The sequence below is a fragment of the Bison bison genome, unplaced genomic scaffold, assembly GCF_000754665.1.
Source record: "Bison bison bison isolate TAMUID 2011002044 unplaced genomic scaffold, Bison_UMD1.0 scf7180017864444, whole genome shotgun sequence".
Taxonomy (NCBI): Eukaryota; Metazoa; Chordata; class Mammalia; order Artiodactyla; family Bovidae; genus Bison; species Bison bison.
This window is the reverse complement of record NW_011495006.1, coordinates 283,852-284,383: the sequence shown is the minus strand read 5'-3', so window position 1 is coordinate 284,383 and position 532 is coordinate 283,852.

The following is a 532-nucleotide window of genomic DNA, read 5'->3' as shown; positions in this document are numbered from 1 at the left end:
CCAGGTGGCCAGACCAGTGCCTTGGCAAGTCCGCTACACACTGGCAGTGGCTGGGGGCACAGTCCCGTCTCATTCAACCTCCTCCTACCCCTGGGGAGACCCGGCCCTGCCCTGTCCTCCAGAGAGCAAGAACCTGCCTCGACCAGAGCTGAGTGACCACGTGGGAGGCAGAGCTGGGCCTCACGGACAGGCTCCTGGGCTCTGGGCTTCACACAGGAGGCCTCAGGGCCCTGCCACACCCTCCGCCAGGAAGAGACGGCAGAGCACGGCCGTCAGGACGGCCCCGCTCTCAAGCCGGGCGCTGGCCACAGTCCCGGGTCTGCCTCACACAAGCCGCCGGGCCCAGCCAAGTGACGCGCCTGCTTCCAGCCTCCACCTAGGCTTCAGTAAATCTGGAGCACAGGGTGCTTGTGCTCCCAGGCTTCTGTGTGGGCTGCAGACGCACAGGCAGCAGAGCCCTCTTATTAAAACACAAATCTTGTGGAGTCCCAACACGTAAAGTTTCTCATTCAGTTGCCACCCACCCACCCTC